Source organism: Panulirus ornatus, chromosome 42 (genome assembly GCF_036320965.1).
Source record: "Panulirus ornatus isolate Po-2019 chromosome 42, ASM3632096v1, whole genome shotgun sequence".
NCBI classification, from domain to species: domain Eukaryota; kingdom Metazoa; phylum Arthropoda; class Malacostraca; order Decapoda; family Palinuridae; genus Panulirus; species Panulirus ornatus.
In genome coordinates this window covers 10,010,278-10,010,633 of record NC_092265.1, presented here as the reverse complement: position 1 = coordinate 10,010,633, position 356 = coordinate 10,010,278, and positions in this window count along the sequence as shown.

The window sequence follows — 356 nt, the reverse complement described above, 5'->3', positions numbered from 1 at the left end:
TACATAATTCATAGTCTGCCTTTATTTGTTTCCCATCGCCACCTCGCCACACATGGAATAACAACCCCCTCCCCCCTCATGTGTGCGAGGTAGCGCAAGGAAAAGACACCAAAGGCCCCATTTGTTCACACTCAGTCTCTAGCTGTCATGTAATAATGCACCGAAACCACAGCTCCCTTTCCACATCCAGGCCCCACACAACTTTCCATGGTTTACCCCGGACGCTTCACATGCCCTGGTTCAATCCATTGACAGCACGTCGACCCCGGTATACTACATCGTTCCAATTCACTCTATTCCTTGCACGCCTTTCACCCTCCTGCATGTTCAAGCCCCAATCACTCAAAATCTTTTTC